Source organism: Nelumbo nucifera, chromosome 1 (assembly GCF_055504915.1).
Source record: "Nelumbo nucifera cultivar China Antique chromosome 1, China Antique-T2T, whole genome shotgun sequence".
NCBI lineage: Eukaryota > Viridiplantae > Streptophyta > Magnoliopsida > Proteales > Nelumbonaceae > Nelumbo > Nelumbo nucifera.
In genome coordinates, this window is record NC_142649.1 from 84,894,802 (window position 1) to 84,914,432 (window position 19,631).

The 19,631-nt window shown below is 37.0% G+C and overlaps 1 pseudogene; it reads right to left on the reverse strand.

The window, feature by feature from the left end:
• Nucleotides 1-733: 733 nt before the first annotated feature.
• On the reverse strand, nt 734-1,655 carry LOC104599484 (glutaredoxin-C9 pseudogene; annotated as a pseudogene).
• Nucleotides 1,656-19,631: the final 17,976 nt, after the last annotated feature.

Consider the following 19,631-nt stretch of genomic DNA (forward strand, 5'->3'; position numbering starts at 1 on the left):
GAACAGTAGAATCCTAACCCTGAAATATAAAATATGAAAAGAAAATTGTGGTTGGGGAATTGGGGTTGGGTGTGTCAACCCCAGTACCCCCACATGGCGCGCTGTAGACTTCGCCCTGATTCCTGTTCATCATTTAAAAAAAACTGATGGTCGCCATTCATGGCTCTTGAGGGACAACGGGACACTTCCAATTCTGAGGAATGGTAGTAAGCAACGAGTGAATGCAGCTCTTGGGATACTACGCCCTACAGATCGAGGTCCTACCTTTTCGGTCAGGGAGAAGAAATTCAAGAGTTGCATTAACTCGTTGCTAGCATTCCTCCCCCATCACTCCATGGAAGGTTAGGTATAGGCGTGTGAACTGACGTGTGCCAAATGGGTTTTCATTCTAATGTGGTATGAGCTTCCCCACATTCCAGGAACCTTACTTGAATCAAAATACTCAATAAGCTAAATTAAAAGTTATGTAATAATAATACTGTATGCAGCTTCTGATTCTCTTGAAATCAGAATTTTTATGGGGTTCTTATTATTTTTTGTTGAAATGCAAGGTGCTTCTTTCTTATTTTGGGGACAATATGATCTCTCTCTCTCTCTCCCTCCTAAATTGTTGTTCTCTTTCTTTACATGGATGATGCAATTCAACAGGAATATTAAAGAAGTATATGAATCTCTAACGAAGCACATAATTCAAACCTTGCAAATTTGCTCCCATATTTAAAATCCAGAAATATGAAAAGTAAATGGCAAGGAACAAAATCTTTATTGAAATTTGAAAATGAAAAAGAAAAAGGCAAGGACAGAGAGGAAAAGCAGAACAGGAGAGAGCTTACACCACATTTTGAGAGAGAGAGAGAGGTAGCATTAGTTCTCCAATTCATAAAAATTCAAACAAATCAAACCCATTAATCTACAAAGGGCAAAAACTGAAACAAAAATCATATAATCTACCAACCCTTGTCATGTCGTTCTGGCTTTTAATTATATCCCAATTCTAAATTTTTTCCTTATCGCATGCTTGTCAATCCAAAGGAAAGAAAAAAAAAAGAAAAACAGGTCTGCATTCCTCTCCTACATATTTACTTGAAGAGGAGAAGGAGGAGGAGAAAAGAATAAGAAGTAGTAGTTAATCAAAGCCACAAGGCCCCAGCTTGTTTCAGAACAGGAATCAAATCACCAGAAATATGAGCACCCATGAGCCGATCCAACCCTCCAAACAACCTTCCTCCGATGAACACGGCCGGGAACTGGGGTCTCCCATGATCCTTATTCCCATCACCAACTGTAGCCAACTCCTCCACCACACGCACTTCATCCGCTTCATCAACCTCACACACAGCTGGGTTCACTCCCAAACCCAGCAACAATCTCTTCATCACATGACACATACAACACCCTCTCTTGCCAAACACTATCACCGCGTTCTCCGACACCATTCCCTTCACACTCTTTCCTGCCAACGACGACGAAGCCTCCTCCATATGAACCGCCGGCGACGCCCGCCCTATTGCGCTCCCAGATGCCCCCACCGGCAGCCAAGCTCTGTATGGAAGTGCCTGCTGCATAACTCAAGTACACAGATAGCTAAAATTTCTATAGAAGAATTGTGGGAGAGAGAGAGAGAGATGTGAGCTGATCCTGCCCTTAACCCGGGGGGACGGAGTAGTAGTTATATATGGAGAGGTAGTCCTGCGTCAACGGCAGTTGCGCATTATTACGCGTCAAATTTGCTGTGGATGACGACCAATCACGTCATTTCTATCCAGTATCTACGTCCACTGACGTGGACTATTTTGTTTTAATTTTTTTTTAATTTAAAACTTTATTAATTAAAAACTAATAATAAAATTAAACGTAGATTTTAGAGTCTACGAGTGGTTTAATATGGAGAGAATTGAGAATTCAGAAATGAATGAGATGATGGTCTAAGGGCGTACGACATCATTGATCAATAAAGCCAAAGGCTGGCTAAAGGGAGATGACAGCCTGCTTAGTTGATAAAGTCTTGTTTGTGTGTTTTGTGTGTTAAAGCTGTAGGCCCGGCCACCGGCCGCCATGGCTGGCCTGCTGCGTTCAGAACTACCGCTCTATCGATCAGTCTTTGAGTGAGTCTATGTCTAATTGTCTATCCCCACCCACATTCAATAAACAAGATCAGTTCAATGTGCCCACTTGGACTAAATTCTTTTCCTCAACACGGATAGCTTGAATTTGTATAAAACATCAAGGAAAATAGACGATAAACCACCAAACACAGTTCATCCAAATTGAGTGTTGCAAGCATGACGTTCTCCCAACACCACCAACCACATCCGCTGATGTTGCAAGCAAAGATTTCCCCCTTTCTACAGAAAAAAAAAAAAAAAAATTCTTGCTTTTTGATTTTGATTTCCTTGCTCTTGCTCTTGCTTGTTGATTTGGTGAAAAAAAGAAGAAAAAGAAAAAGAAAATCTTTCTGTAATATGTAGGTTAGTAAGTTAGATGGAGCTATCAATTATCATCGTCGGTTTAAGTGTTTCCATGAATAACTGTTGCAATGCTAAGCTAGGGTAGCTCTTTCCTTCTTTGTTATTTTCCAACCACCGCCCGTAATGTCTGTGAACTGTGAGTAGATAGTATTCAGTCGTACGACAAGGATCACGTAATGGGTGTGGAACTGTGGATGCCCCCCTTTATTTATTTATTTATTTTAATTAATCGCTACTCACCGGTCTATAGTCCTTCCAACTTGCTTGTCTCCATGAAGAAATATATAGATACGTTTCTTCCATGCATCTACCAAGCCACGAAGCGTAAGGGATTTAGTTTTTGTTTATACTTTATAGATCGCAAGTTGCTCGGTTCCTTCTTATCCAAGAGGGTTGTTCCACTAATGCTATGTTTGGTTTGAAGGAAAACGTAGGAAAATCTATATAAGGTTTGTAAAGATTTTCCTATCTTTCTTTTCTTTTTCTTTTTTCTTTCAAACTAAATACAACCTAAATGAAAGGTGGGTCCTATAGAAAAGAAAGAAACCTGTATTTATGTTTTGGTATTCGTGGGTTTTATGGAAAAGATCGATTTCTAAGCAACTCATTTACTAGACAAGTAATATTCTCTTGAGATTTGGGAAACTTGTTAATGTATAATGAGATAATATTATCCCTTTAATAATGATTGTTTTATAAATAAAATGGTCACTATATATATAACTTTATTGGGAAATAAAAGAACACTGATAAGTACACTTATCTGAATAAATATTTGTTAAGAAATACTTACCCGTAAAGTGTGTTTACCCAAATAAATGATTTACCAAGAAACAAACAATTGAAATGCATTTAATTTATAATTAAGTACAACATTTAGTGTATAATGAGAGTAGCAACAATAACAAAAAATGGTCCACCAATGCCATTATCAAATTTTTATTTCATCATCATCTTCTTCTTCTTCATATAGTTAATATTGTGCATTTAAAAAGTTCAGTGCAAAGGACAGTTTGGGTGGTCCTCTAATGAAATGGACTGGTCCTACACAGCCCAAAACAAGGCCCTATAAAGTAGAACCCTAACTGGTAGAAATCTTGTAGCTAGAGACCCTAATCTTGGCTTTGAAGGCTCCAGTACTCTCCAATGGTTTCAGCCTAAAATCCTCCATACCCAACCTTTTCTTTGTCACGTACGTAGAGCTTTGGAGGATGGTGTAAGGTTAATATGTAAACTTTATTAGACTATTTTCTGCAGGACCACCTCAATAATGAGGTGATGGCCATCTGGCCATGGCCTCTGTGTTTCTTACATTATCATCACGGATCAACAGTGTTGATGACGTGATAATATATAAGGGATTAAATCTAATCAACCTGCAGATATGATAATTATGTTTGATAGTACATGGGCTTAGTTATTGGGATTACTCATTAACCATAACACACTGAATATCTTTATAACTATCTCTCTTTAGGCTTTGAAAACTTACCATTTAGGACCCATTTGGGAGGGCTGATGCTTTGATTGAGTTGCTTTTATCGAACCATTTTAAAGGAACTACTAAAAGACGCTTTACCCAAAAGCCATTTTTTTTTTCACCAAACATAGCTTATAAGCTGTCCCAATGGGGCTCACCTTGAAAAGACAGTAGTCGCTGCATGAAAACTCTCCCAAATAGGCACTTAAATTTACTTCCTTGTTTACAACAGGATTGGTGATATCATTAGTGGCATAATTAGTGTAATATATTCAAGTATGCTTTGTAATCCACAAAGTATTAGATGATTAACTTATAAATCAAGTTAAGAGACCACATCTCTAAGCCATTAAATAAATATAGTTTCAGTTTTGTTGAACAACCAACTTAAAATCATTGCTAAATGAACTCTCCTTCAAGTATCTAAGCATGATGCCATATATGCAGATTTAAACATATTCTTGTTTTACAGAAGGAGACATACAAATCCGGTTATCTTTTAGGAAGGGCTCAGGAAATTTCAGCACCTGCTCAATATATTGATAAAAATGTTTGGCTGTGTAGGATTGAAAAGGACTTTGGGGTATCTTTTCTTGGCAAAATAAAACAGAGCAATAAATGGAATAAAATGGACAACAAATTAGAAACCCCCCAAAACAAACAAGTTGATTCATCATTCTATACAAATCTCATATTAGATTGTTTGCTTCAATTGCATTCCATCTTTTTCTAATTGAGCTTGAAAGAAGAATTAACACGTTTTTCTGATGATTAATACAAGGGGTGTCACTTCCTTTCCTAATTATGGCTAGTGTAAACTGTAAAGGTCCAACACTCACTTTCATCAAAAGAGAATGAAATTATGAATGGGAAAGTTTTGGGGCGTTCGGATAAGCAAAATTGGGCCACAAAGTGTTTTGAGTGTTTGGTATGCGTTACTTTCAAGAGCAAGATAATCTGAAGCCAAATCAACAGTACTTTTAGTTTTAACTTTTAACCCCCAAATCATAAAACCTAAAATAAGGGTTTTGTGCTTTTGGGCTTTGAAAAGGCTTATCCATCCAAACACGACCTTAATTACTAATTCAAAGATCATAACCATACTCCTCTCTTCCAAGAAGCAGCTCACAAATTCAAGAGGCCCAATTACAAAATCAGGAGGTAATTAATTAAGGTCTATTAAGGATGATTGGGCCCGGTTCACAGCTTGGATAATTGCAATTTTTTACTCGGTAGCTTGGTTGTTTTAAATATGCTACACGCCCGCCTCGCCCTCGCCTACACTTCAACATCAAGATTGAAGAAGAGCAGACAAAAAACGCTCCCGGACGGTGCGCAATGCGCACGTAAGCGCAAGGACGGGGCTGGGCCTTACTCGTGCATCTGCACGACGGGATTGTATTTGGAGTGATCTCATCGTGGGCTCCCACCACGTGTCATAGATAATGTCGATCTCTACCTAAGTCTCGCCTGTGTGGTGTGCGCATGTAAAAGATTAGGGTCGACCGGTCCTTGTCCTCCACGTGGCCATTGATGCCATCCCTTCTCACTGCTGACGTTGACATGTCGATGCACCAGTTTAAGTCCACAAGTCACAACCACATGACTCACGGACGTTCGTTTCTAGTCAATTCTCTCTCCCCTATCCTACGACCTACGTTAAACTTCTAACCTTAGTTAAATAAATAACTAGTCGGATCGGACCTGTGCAATGCACGGCTGTTGTCTTTTGTAGAGTTGTCATGAAAAGCTCAATTAGGTTTGGTTTAAGTTTGGGTTTAATGAAATTCAACTTGTGAGGTTCGTGAGCCTAATCAAGTCTAATACATGCATATATAATTTTATATATAATAATAATATTTTTATTTTTATGTATAATAATAAATCATTTTTAAACTTTTAATTATTTATATGTAAAATAAAAAATATTTTTATTTTTTATAAAAAATTTGGCTTACAATCAAGCTCGAACCTACAATCTTTTGAGTTTATCCAAATTCGAGCTCAAGTGTTTAATTCGAATTGAAACAATTCTAACATTATTTTGTGCGATAATCTCTTCAAACGGAGTTGAATTCCACTTCTGCCCTGGTTTTCCAAATTAAGGGGCTGCTTGGCAATTTTGTAAATAAAATTTTCAACAGCCTAAGAAGCATTGAGCTTTTGGTGTTTGATTTGATCTACCGGACTGTTAAAAACAGTTTGAGAAAGCTATTTCACACAGACTATTTGAAGCTTTTCAATTTTCTGCTTTTTCAGTCTTTTCATGCACTCGTCTTCAGGTCTTTGGGTCTATACGTACTTTGGTCTTTTAAACTTCCTACAGACCCAAAAATGCGCCAAACACCATCTTTAAGTCTTGGACTCTTTCTAAGTTTAGGTCTGTCAACAAGTCGTCGGATTAAAATTGGGTATACTCGATCGGAACCGAAACTCCGTCAATCCAAACGCCGCCAGAGGCAAATGGTCATTTTGAAAACCATTGATATACATGAGAAGAATTCAACAACCCAAAGAATTCATTTCTGTTCTCAGTGCATGACCCAAGAATCACCCAAACGGAGGAACAGTGGAAGACCAGAAAAGAAATCGACAAAAATTTTTAAATGATTTCCTTGCATATTTTTCATTTGATGAGAGCATGTTTGTTGGGAAGATGCAACGGGTTTTCCTTTAAATCCTTTTGTTGCACAAATCGTGACAGCTGATTAGACATGGGCCCAGAAGGCATCTCTATCTTTGAATGGGCTGACGTAGACAATGAAATTGTACACGTAGCTAGTCTAGAGGGATGACGGTGGTTTGGTTTTTTTATATCATGCATGTTTGTTCCCCACTAACAAATATAACTAGTCTAATTTATTTACGTATTAGACGGACGATGATAGGGTTCAAAGTTGAAAGTTGAAACTACGTAGGAGCGAGTGAGGATGTCGTCATGCATGCAGTGATGCAGACGGTGGCGTCACCGGATTATTTTCCGACGACTTTCTTCGCGTGTCTCATATGTAGATGATCCGTTCAAAAGAAGCCGAAAGCTCGAAAGGGACAAGGAAACAGTGGGAAAAAGCAACGTATCCAGCCGTGCGCGGCCGTCAATAAGTCAAAATTTACGAGATAACTAGACCCCACACGACGAGCAGAGGCCGACGTTCTTCTTTTCTTTACGATTCTCCACACAGTAAACCAGACCAGATATACAGTAGCTCCTTTTTTTTCCTTTTCTTCTTCTAATTAAATTATTGGGTTTTACTAGTAAACAAGCTAAGCAACAAGCGAATAGGTTGGTCTTCTGGTTGGTTTTCTTTGCGAAAAGATCCAAACATGGAACTGTGGGTTCAACGTGCTTTGTTTCATTCAAGCGTCGTCCTGCAATAACTCTGCATGGCTTTTAGTTCTTTGTTCGGTGAGCACATGCATGGGTGGACTCCTTGTTATCAAGATGGCCCACATCATAGTTTGAGTCTTTAAGACTATACATTAGTAACATTCCTGTTGTGGGTCCCCACTTAAGAGATCAGATTGAACCGAGAACTGAACCCAATTGGATGATGATAACAAATTTTCTGTGTATCACTGTACCATAGTGATGGATGACCAAGAAACTTTTGGTCTAGCAAAAACTTCTGTGGGTCATTGGATGGTTACCCTTATCTAACTTGATTTCCATTCCATATGGGCCTTGGGCCCACCATATTAATGGTGACCACTATCCTCCAAAGCTAGAGCTTCTAGCTTGTTTTCTCTGCATCTCATCCAATCCTTGTCCCCAAGTATTTGGGGTTAGTAGTCAGCACTAGGGAGTGAAGATGACTCACAGACTATATGAAGTTTATCTAATCTCTATTTTCATCACTTGTCATGTCTGTGACTGGAGGATCAAGAAAATTAAAGTGGGTATCAGATGGGTTATGCGTTGATGAGGACATAAGACGACTGAGCTATTACTTCAAACTTTTCAATCCAACTAAAGATGTCTGCTGGACTGAAACACTCCATCATCTCAACAATCCTTCACTGAAGAAAACAAATCCCCAAGTTGAAGAATGGAAGAAGGAAAAAGAAAACACTTGTGAAGAGTAGTAATCAGGAGAATCGGTGCTTTAAGCTTTTCCACTCAATCAAACACTTGGGCCTTTGATATCTTTTGACTCCACTGTACCCGATTTTGATATGTGTTTGTCCCCAACCAAGATTAGGGTTTGATATCTTGAGAAGTAAGTCCACCGACCATGATCCTCACATGTTTCAAACACTATCCTTGACCAATCAAGAAACAGAGAAGTCCCGCTGGATTGTTCCCATAACGTGGTGATCGTTTTCTTGGCTCACACATCAAGAATATTCTAGTCATGGACATGGACTACGTGATTATCCACCTTTTTAGGGGACGTCTACGGGGTGAATTGTTTTTTCTTGTTGCTGGTTTCAAAAATAAATCAAAACTATTTGGTTTGAAAACAGAGTGTTTCTTAAAAAAGAATGCCAAAAAAAAAAGTTCTTGATTGTGTACGTGGATGTGGTTCTTATCTTCGTAACGGAACCAAATATATATTCTTGAATTTCTTGTTTCAAAAATATGTTTTCATAAATCATATAATTTCTATGCAAAAAAATGTTTTTATTTTAAAAACCATTAGTTTGTTGGTCCTAAAAGCATGTATTGTTTGAAACAAAATTAACTTGTTTTTCACAAATAAAATTTAAGAATATGTTTTTCTTTTCTTTTTGCAGATACAACGATTCCATAAATAAATGAAAGCAAAAACATTCATGGTGTAAAATGCCCCCTTAATTTTTCTAAAATTTTGGTGAAGTATATGTTTCCATGACCCAAAGTTTGGATAGATAGATGTGTATCCTTTGTTTTATGTCGACGATAGTGAAAAATAAGCTGTTAGAGACTTAATATGTGTTTGGTATAGCTTACGTTTATTAAATAAACATTTGTACTTAATTTATCTTCAAAACCAAGAAAAGTACTTGATAAACCGTTTATTGACAACTAGGTGTCACTAGGCACCATTAGGTGTTACATCAACAAAATAGTGAATAAATATTCAACCGTTGGGGGAAGCATTAAAATGAAGCTTTCCCCAATGGTTGGTGCATACATAAATCAAAACCCACTTTTGTAAATATCAATACATACGGATGAATATGATGAGAAAAATGCTGATTTGGTGATTACATGACGGCATTTTGATAAACACCTATCACAAAACATCCACATAACAAAAGACGTGCTTAATGATTGGATCTTATTTCTAATATTAAAAGTGAAAATGGATATGATTGATTCATATGCCTAACGCGATCAAATGCTTTTCAGATTACTCATAATGAATAAAATGCATGCTCTATTTTTTTATTAAATCTAAGAAAGTGGTCAGCATTTCTCTTTACATATTTTTCTAGATTTCTTATTCAGAACTATATATTAGCCTTCTGTTGTAGCATGAACCACAATTATTTTTCATCGATTACCTAATTGGCAGCTTCGACTTGTTCATATCTTCTTAAAATAATGAGATTATGGAAGAACTCCCAACGTATTAAAATTTGCTAGTAATAGAGAAGGAGGTGTAGCTCAAGACTGCTGAGAGGTTGAGGGGTGGTTGCAATTCTTGATTAGATCTGTATTAAATGTTTTGAATATTAATCAATAACGTAAGAGTTAGAAGTACATAATAATGAGAGGAAAGTGCTAGGCCAAGACTAGGGCCACAGTGAGCCCTAGTTGTGTGTGTGGTTAGAGGTGTCAATTGGACTAGATTTGGGCCATAGTGAGCCCCACAGTGAGCCCCAATCCAATGTGAGTCCACTTACAAATGGATTGGACCCAATCCAGTCCAAATCCAATACAAACCAAATTCAATCTAATCCATTAAAATGTAAATGGACTGGATTGGATCCAATCTAAACCGAATGAAATATCAAAAATTATATATAAAAAACATAACATATAAAAATTACAAAAAAATATATTAAAATGAAGGAATATGAAAATTACAAAAATATAACTTTTGGCATTGTTGATAAAAGTACTTTCACAAAAGTGCTTTTATAAAAATGCTTTCGTAAAAGTACTTTATAAAAGTACTTTCACAAAAGTGCTTTTGTAAAAATGCTTTCGTAAAAGTACTTTTTATAAGTGCTTTTATAAAAGTACTTTCGTAAACGTTCTTTCATAAAAGTGCTTTCATAAAAGTACTTTCGTAAAAATGCTTTTATAAAAGTACTTCCATAAAAGTGCTTTTATAAAAGTTCTTCCATAAAAGTGCTTTTAATATGATTTTTGTTTTTTTTTCTGCAATCGGTTCAAGGGGGCCAGTTTAGGTCTCAATCCCCTGAACCAGTTAGACCCCCAATACACCCACTGTAGGGGCGTATCGGAGGGGTCCCGGAATGATACGTATCAGCCGATACGGACCGATACGTGTTGATACTCTAAACCTTAAAAGTGCTTTTATAAAAGTACTTCCGTAAAAATTTTTTTGTAAAATTGTTTTCGTGTAGAAGTACTTTTGTAAAAGTGCTTTCGTAAAAATGCTTTTATAAAACTGTTTCTGTAAAAGTGCTTTTATAAAAGCACTTTTGTGAAAGTGCTTTTGTAAAAGTATTTTCATAAAAGTACTTTCATAAAAGTTATTTTATGCCTTCAATTTTGATCGGTTTCAAATTGGACAAGGGTTTGGCCTCATGATCGGATTGTTGGAAATTTGATTTTGGCCGAATTCAGACCAATTTATTTTGGATTGGCCCAATCCAATAATTATACGGAATGTCCAAATCTGACTTGATAAGGTTTGGATCGGATTGGATCCAACCCAAAACCGGTCGATTGACATCTCTATGTGGTTGTGTTTCCTATATGAACATCTCCAGCTATTTCTGCCACACATGAAGGGATATGTATTATACTAGACTGTCCATAAAATGAAACAGATTCTAACCTCCTATTTGTCCTTTATCCTCTCCCTTAAAGGGTATCAACTCTATAGTCCACCTTTAGGGATTTTAATTAACATGTTGGGTTTGATACAAGCTTGATTCAACCCAAATGTACTACATCTGTAGTAGGGGTGATCATTTCAGCCTGGCCCGGGCCCGGGTCCACATCAGGCCCGCAAATTTTAGGGTCGGGCTTGGGCATAATACTTCAAGTCCAAGTCAGGCCCAGGCCGGCTCGCATATATTTAAACTTACACATTTTGTGTATAATGTGAGCCTACATCAGGCCCATAAATTTTAGGGTCGGGCTTGGGCTTAATACTTCAAGCCTAGCTCAGGCCCGGGCCGGCCCGCATATATTTAAACTTACATATTTTGTGTATAATGTATACATATCTATACATGTTATTTTACATTAGATTATATGTCTTATATATAAATATTATAACATGACATGTATAATTTATATTATATGTAATATTTTATATTATATAATGTATAAAATAAGTCTATATGCATGTTGTCATTTAATATAAAATATTATAAATATATAATGTTTTATATATGAAAGACATGGGCCCAAAATTAGGCCCGACCTGGCCCGAGCCCGTGTAGACTTGGACTAGGGCTTATGTTTTAGACCCGGAACCCTGGGCTGGGCCGGGCCTTGGCCTAAGCTATAGCCTTTATCATAAGTGCAAAGCCCGGCCTGGCCCGGCCCATGATCACCCCTAATCTGTAAACTTCTGTGCTCAAAGAAACGTATATACATGAATGTTATGAGCAATGTGATGGAGGCAGATCTTATGAGGGTATCACCCTAAACCAAATCTAACCCAAAACCCAATTAATTAAACTGACCTTACCCTAACCTGACCCACCGACATCCCGTCTATGTATTGAAACCTTTACTCAATAATATTAATCACGGAATCATAACGCTTCTCATTTCAAATATTGAGTTCGTTTAAATACTAGGGGCTCGTTTAGTTTGTAGGAATAAGGGTTCAAAATCGGAATGATTTCAGGCATTTGGTTGGGTGGAATCAGAATCCGATTCCGCTTTTGCTTCCGGGCAGAATGACAATCCCCCCATTTGAGGGAATGGCCATTCTCGACCCACTCTCAAGAATCGGAATCCCAATCCTACATTTTAAAATAATAATAATAATAATAATAATAATAATAATAATAATAATAATAATAATAAATAATAATAATAAAATAATAATAATAATAACATAAAAGCCCTCAAACCCTTCTCACTACCTGATTCCAACTTTCTAACCCTCTCTCCATCTCTTGTCCCTTTCTCCTTGCAGATGAAGTTTGAAGAATGGATTTGGACTGAAGCTCTAATGACGACAAGGTAGTCATCGTCGATTTTGCTCTCTCTCCTCTCCTCTTCTTCTTCTTTCTCTCCTCTCTCTAACACTTTTTCATTCCTCCCCTTGTCTTTCTATTGCAAACCAGACTAGACCACAATGAAATTGAATCAATGAGCCTGACAACGGCGATATCTGCATCTAATCGGAAATGATTGGCTTCTAGGTCATCAATCGAGATGTCAAGGTTGGTGATGCAGACGATCAAAGGGTTGAGTGTGTTTTTTGGGTGCTGGTCCTATAAAAACAGGACTTGAGAGATTTCGAGGATGAGCATTGATGCTGCTCGGTCCGAGGTAGTTCTTGAACCGAGGTCGTAGTCAGATAATTCTGCTAACTGGATAGAACCGAGGTGGAAGGATGAAGTCGCGCTCTAAGATTTGAAACCAAGAACAAGGCCAAAGGCCCGAGGAGTTATTCCTCGGGTAGGTACTCCGACGCTTAAGTCAGTGAAAAGGATGGGTGGTTGGGCCGAGCAGTTGGAAGAGCAGTGCTGGTCCGAGTAGAGTAACGGTATGGAAGTCCAAAGTTGGATCCCTTACCATGAGCGGAAGGTACCTTTTTATAGCCAAAGATTAGTGTCCTGGTCAGATGAGGCTTCCGGGGTTGTCGGGATGAGGTTGCCTGCTGAGGTCTTCGGGATAAGACCTAATCCCTAGTGGAGTTGTCCTCACCTGTACGATGCTCTCCTATCTTGGTCGTGCTCATCCACATGTCGTGGTGCCAACGTGGCCGAAGTGATAAGGCGGCCGTAGAGGTGACACATGGCACTCGGGGCTAGCTCAACCATAACTCAAACAAGCACGATGAAGGATCGAAGGGGAGAGAGAGAAAGGGAGGAATGGAGAGAGATGGCGATGGTGGCAACTCTATTTTTGGCTTTGGCCGCTATTGATGAAAGTGATGGCAATGGAAGTGATTGTCCTTTCTTCCCGAGCCAGGATGACTCAACCTCGCATGGGGTTCGTTCCAGAATTGGCACCTTGTCCAATTGGTGGTGGTAATGATGGTCTGATGAACATCACCGCTGCTTCTCCTTGCTGCTCATGGGGGTTGTTTCCTACTTCACTGTGTCATTCACTCTCGCATTTTCCCCTTAAGTGCTTATTAATATTTTTGTAATATTAATAATATTAGCAATTTATATTTAGTATTTTAAATTAATTTTAATTAAGGGTGGCAATTTTCCCCGTCCCTGACGAGTACCCAAGCTCCCTGGCTCAACAGGGTCGGGGATGGGGTCAGGGACGAGAAATGCAATCCCCGCCCCGACCCATCCCCGATTAATATATAATTATATATAATATAATATAATATAATTATATATATTATATTATATTATATTATATTATATTATATTATATTATATAATATATTATATATTATATTATATAATATATTATATATTATAATAATCATTATTCATTTTTTAAAAGATTAAAACTTAAAAAAAGTAAAACACTCGAGGACTCGATAGTAATACCCTTCAACTTCGAATCTTCAACAAAACCCTAGCTTCGTCTTCCTTCGTCAGTTTGTTTTTGTCGTCGATTCGTCGACCGCCAATCGTCGTCGTTGACTATCGCCACTCGCCCGTCGCCGTTGGACATCGGAAAGAGGACAGAGATACTCGAGTCTCAACAAAGGATAGAGAAGAGATACTTAAAGAAGAGTTTTAGTTCTATAATCTTCCTTCAACCTTCGTCATCATCGCCAACCGCCATTGCCATCGTCGTCACCTCACCCTTCAAATTCTTTCTCATCGCTGACCTCAGCTCTCGCAAGTCACAATGGTCCTCTCTCTCTCTCTCTCTCTCTCTCTCTCTCTCTCTCTCTTAGTCTCTCAGAGACTCTGACTCTCTGTCTCCAGTTTGTCGGGGATTCAGGTCTCCGACGGGGATGAACTCCTCGTCAAGGTCGAGGATGGAGGGGGGATTCCTTTCCCGCCGGGGATCGGGGACAAGGATGGAGGGTGATTTGGGGGTTGGGGTCGGGGATTGGGAATGTAATCCTCGCCCCGTTGCCATTCCTAATTTTAATATTAATTTTTTATAATATTATTATTTTAATTCAAATATTAACATTTTGAAGACAAATTAAAATAACAAGTATTATTTTATGATATTTTTAATTAATATTATTTTATAATACTGTTCAACATTGATTCCAGCTTAATTTTTTATAATATTATTATTTTAATTCAAATATTAACATTTTGAAGACAAATTAAAATAACAAGTATTATTTTATGATATTTTTAATTAATATTATTTTATAATACTGTTCGACATTGATTCCAGCTTAAAAGGTTTGACCAGATCAGCCCAACCTGACGGTTTCATTAAGCGGAGAACTTCAACAAAACTTCTGTAATTTTCTGAAATTTCTACAAATTTTCTAATATTTTTTATTAGGGGCAAAATTGGATATCATGGCTGATTCTGATTCCAGACTGTTAATGAACCAAATAGCATAAATTAGAATCCGATTCTGATTCTTGTCTGAAATAAACAAGTAGGAAGAATAATTCATTCTGATTCCAATTCCAAGGGATTTTGATTCCGATTCTGATCATAAACCAAACAGACCCTAATTTTTTGTTTGATTGAGATTGTTTTGAATTTAAATTGATTATAAAATATTTCCACTAGAAACATAAACCGGGGGGTGTGCGTTAGATTGATGTTTCCTCCATCACTTGCCTATTTAAAGAAACAGTCCAATAACCAGGTTCTTAATCGGTGTCCTATGCAAGGAACCCCCACCAATATACTTGGCTCTGGCCCTACCTCAAAAAATTTTTGGTTTTATGCTTCTAAAACCATTAGATATGCATCTAGGTGTAAACTTATATGTAATAATGAACTAATCGGAAAAAATATACACATTGAATACAAATTGATGAGGGGCGATTTGGCCCTCTAGCAGGGGTGGCCACGAGCCAAGCTATTAATGATCTATTCGAGCTCAGCTCGGCTCAGTTTCAACCAAGCTTTGAATTGAATTCAAGTCCAATTTATAGGCTCATTTATTAATCGAGCCGAAGTTGAACCTAATAAAGCTCAGCTAATAAAGCTTGCGAGCTTGAGATGAGCTTTTCAACAATGAGGAAACAAAGCAAGAGAGAGCGAACTCGAAGAGTAGAAGCAAGTTTTTTGGCACACAAAGTTGTGGTTACCTTGGCAATTAAGAAAACTTATCAAAACATAAACGTCTCCCACTGATCTTTGGGAGTTCTCCCATGATTAGGAGAGTATGGCGGTTACACAAGGAACCTTAGAAAGTGGATTCTCAATTAAAATGTTAAACACCTTAAATAAAATAAATAAATAAAGATAGGAAACATTAACCTTGGACCCACGTGCATGGTACAGCACAGCACGGCACGACGCTATGCATGTGTAGGCTAGCCCAACCCGGCCCAACATGTGCATGCATGTGGTGGTCCAGGTTCACTCTTTCCACGAGCCCATAAGATGTAAACCAATTAAATAAATCAATAGATAAACCGAAAAGGAGTTTCTTCCTGGTCCATATGAGACTCAAGACATTCTACTAACAATAACAATGAATATTTAATTTGAATAATACAAAACCCAAAAAAAAGTACCAACACATTTAAATGTTTTAGGTAGCAATGCCAATGCTAAATACGGGTGCAAATTTGGGCAGGTTAGAGTTGGGATATTGTCAAATTTTCAAGTGACCCAATTGGAAGCCTGAGCCCAAAACAGTGTAAAATGGTAACTAGGACCAACCTGACTTGCACACCTAATAATACTAAATGCAATATTATACAAGAGCACTTGTTCAATACTAATCAACATCAATATAAAGCAAACAGGTTTCATGTCAAAACGACTGTATTGCCAATGGTACCTAAAACAACCTTAGGTAGCAATGCCAATACCCAATACAATACTGTTCAAAAACACTTGATTCAATAACTAATCATCATAAGTAACAAATGAAACTTGTTTGGTTGGTATGAAACGGCATTGCCTCTCCAAATGTTTATGAGCCTTAAATGGCAATGGTACTCTTTGTTGTGTAGCCCCATAAAAAAATGGTACCAAATACAACCTAAATTTCTCCTTCAAGATGTGAATTGGGCTTACTATGGGGTGTCCTTTGATGATGCAAAAGTGAGTTGAATCAAGGTCCAAAATTTCATAATGTATCGGTCGATATGTATCGTATTATCAGGACCGTATTGTAACCATATCAGGTGTATTGGCTGATACAATACAATTTCCTGTATGCAAAAAACTCACTAAATCATCCCTACACATTTTTTGGATTGTAAAATCTTAAAAGAAAAATCCAAAAACAACCACCAAAACTCAAGATTTTTGAGTTTTTTTAACTTTTTTTACAAAAAATGCAAAAATAAATACTTTTATCCAATTTTTTAATTCATAGATCTATTGAAATTTATTGTAAAATATTTATTTTTTATTTTTTGTAATATTTATTTATTTATTTCTAATTTTTGGTGTGATCTAACCATAATATTTACCATGTTGTAAATCTATGGATGATCTACCACATCCATAAAATTATTTTTCTGTTACATTTTGTTTTTTAATTTTTGTAATAAAAAATAAAATAATTGTTTGAATAAAAAATAAATAATTGTTTAAACAATTATAGAAAATATTTCATTAAATAATTATTAAGCTTATATTTTATAATTATAACTTATTAGAGAATATCATTATGTTTCTGTATCTTGATTAAGACTTTTTTTTCATAAAAATCACTAAAAGGCATGATTTATATATATATATATATATATATATATATATATATATATATATATATATATATATATATATATATAGCTCATTTAGGCCCTATATTTAATGTTGTTGATGTATATTTATGATTTATTGAAATATCTATAGTGTTTTCATGTATTTTCATGTATATCTTAATTTTTTGTCCATATCCAAAATATTTTCTAATACGTCTCTTAAATTTATTTTTCCAATACACTTAACATTTCCAATACTTTAAATCTTAAGTTGAATCTTTTTGTTTTCCCAACAAAACAAATGAGTGGCAATAGGACAAAGAGGTTTTTCTGTAAGGAAATCATTCATATATATGTGGTTACTCAGATGAAATACGGCAAAAGAAGCCTAACTCTTCATCAGCACCGGACTCTAGCCTTGACGAAGAGGTCTTCAAAACTCATCCCTCTAGATCCTCAAATGGACTTGTGACTTGGACTGGACATAGAACCGTCTTGGCGACTGGGTCATGGTTTGACCATCCCATTTAACGACTTCATTTGTTTAAATAAATTAATAAAATTATATAAAAAACGGTTCAAGTCGTTTGATCTGGTCTAAATCAGACAATACTGATTCAGCCTAACATAGGGTAAGGGTAATTGGTTTGGGCTGGGCTGACAAATTTAGCCCAAAGCTATACGTCTTTACCTTACCACTGAAATGGAACGCGAATCAAGTGGACCATTACACATCATCAAATTAACAGAATTGCTACCGGAAAAGAATCATACTACAATGAGAAAATCCTAGTTGATCTATTCAGTTAAACTTAAGGCCCCATTTGGTTTACAGGAATAGGGGTTTAGAATTGGAATTGGAATGGATTATTCTGATTCCAAGTGTTTGATTGGCGGAATCAGAATTCTATTTCCATTTCTGCTAGAATGGCATTTCCTATTTGAGAGATTGACTATTCTTTACTCCTTTTTTGGAATGAAATCTCATTCCTGCTGATTCCAATTTTTATTTTTATTCAACCAAATAGATTATGAGAAAAAACTATTCCGATTCTGATTGCAAAGAATTTTGATTTTAATTTTCGATTCCAATTCCAACTATAAACCAAACGGACCCTAAGTAATATTTCCACCATTGAATTGAATTTTATTTAGATAAGCTCTTATAATTTTGCCCCTCTTTTAATCGTAACTCAAGAAAGCGGAGCTTTCTATTGAAAAGTTGGTTAATAATGACATGCTAGCTAGAGCAGCAGAGATAACAAGAAGTTTTTTTCTCCAAACAATTAAAGAGAGAAAAAATAATATCCCAAATTTCAGGCATTCAATTACACCATCAAAATTAGACCCATAGCTCAAGATTTTGCTAACAAATGGGCTTCATGAATAGGTCATGTTGGGCCTTATGGGCATGTTTAGAAGGTAGCCACCCAATGCTGATAGGCGCAGGGTACAGCATTTGATCATAGAAGATCTAGACTCCACAATTTGGATTTGATAAATCATCCCTCCACGTGGTAATATCAGGGCGCATTGTGAAGCAACTAGCTAGTTCATCAGGTTGGAAAAACTACAGTCGAGGATGTGACTTGATGAGATTGGACATGGGTCATAGTTGAACCTATGATTACTAGGTCCAAACCAGGCTAATAGTAAACCACAAAGATATGGGCTCTCTCAGACCATCAGTGGTTTTGGCTGCCACATTTGATGATTTGAATATGTAGGCGGGTAGTTCTTGTCAAACTGTCATCTTTATGTCTGGGATGGCGGCCATGAGCTGTGCAGGCAGTGACAAAGACGACAGTCGTCTGACCGCCGGCTTAGAAGGCCCCATTTTTCTTGTTATTACTCCCTCATCCAGCCTTGAGTCCACTATCCATTCAAGCCTGGATTTAAATTTTCACTTTCTTAATATCTTGGTCCATTCCTTATTCTGGAACACACTGCCTATTTCCAAATTATCAAGTTTATGCAATATATGGTTTGCGAGAATAGAGGTCTGGAATCAGAATCGGAATAGGCTATTCTGCTTCCAACTGTTTGGTTGGAGATAATCGAAAACCCATTCCTATCAAGGTTCAAAATATCGATATGTCTGATACGCCGGTCGGTAGGGGCATATCGGGTGTTTCGATACTTGTTCTTTACTTTTTTTTTTTTTTTCAAAACTGGTTCAGGGGAGCCAGTCTAGGATCCCTCCATCCCCTGAACCGGTCAGACCTTGATACACCCACTGTAGGGGCGTATCGGAAGGGTTCCGGAAAGATACGTAACGATACTTTGAACCTTGATTCCTGTTCCTGGTGGAATGGCATTCCCTCATTTGAGAGAATAGTCATTCCCTCCCCCTCCCTTGAAAATGAAATCTCATTCCTGGTGATTTTAATTTTCATTCCTATTCATGTCTGAACCAAACACACTATGGGAATAAACCATTCAGATTCCAACTACGAACCAAACGAACCCTAAATTTGAATCCGGGTTTTCATCAATCATCATCATAATTCACATTTCTGCAATATAACTAAATTTCAATCCTGCATTGTTCATGTTAAAACTTGAAATTCAAATTCAGAACCATAGGG